The sequence below is a fragment of the Glossina fuscipes genome, unplaced genomic scaffold, assembly GCF_014805625.2.
Source record: "Glossina fuscipes isolate IAEA_lab_2018 unplaced genomic scaffold, Yale_Gfus_2 28, whole genome shotgun sequence".
NCBI lineage: Eukaryota > Metazoa > Arthropoda > Insecta > Diptera > Glossinidae > Glossina > Glossina fuscipes.
This window is the reverse complement of record NW_023998423.1, coordinates 16034752-16035049: the sequence shown is the minus strand read 5'-3', so window position 1 is coordinate 16035049 and position 298 is coordinate 16034752. Positions and strand designations below refer to the sequence as shown.

Below are 298 nucleotides of genomic sequence, written 5' to 3'. Positions count from 1 at the left end.
TAGCCCTATGCTGCTCGGCTTCTGTGCGCCAAGTCTAACCGTCTCATTTAGTGCCAATGAAGCTCGGCAAGAGATGTTCCCTAACTAAAGCTTAGGCGGACTTAGCGCCTTTAATAAAACAGCGAGTTGATACGCTTCATTGAATTGCTATCAAACAATTAATAAAAAAAGTTGGTGGTACTGAGTACAGTACGGATGTTGTATATATGAATGATATTTAGTTTATTTTTGTTATTCGGTGTACCGCGGTTTAGCCCTATGCTGCTCGGCTTCTGTGCGCCAAGTCTAACCGTCTCAT

At 42.6% G+C, this 298-nt stretch overlaps 1 protein-coding gene across 1 annotated transcript in view; it reads right to left on the bottom strand.

Annotated features, from left to right (window-relative positions):
• The window catches only part of LOC119636376 (ionotropic receptor 21a), a 38244-nt gene that overhangs the window by 37631 nt on the left and 315 nt on the right, over positions 1–298 (bottom strand). The gene's annotated exons all lie outside the window — the stretch shown is intronic.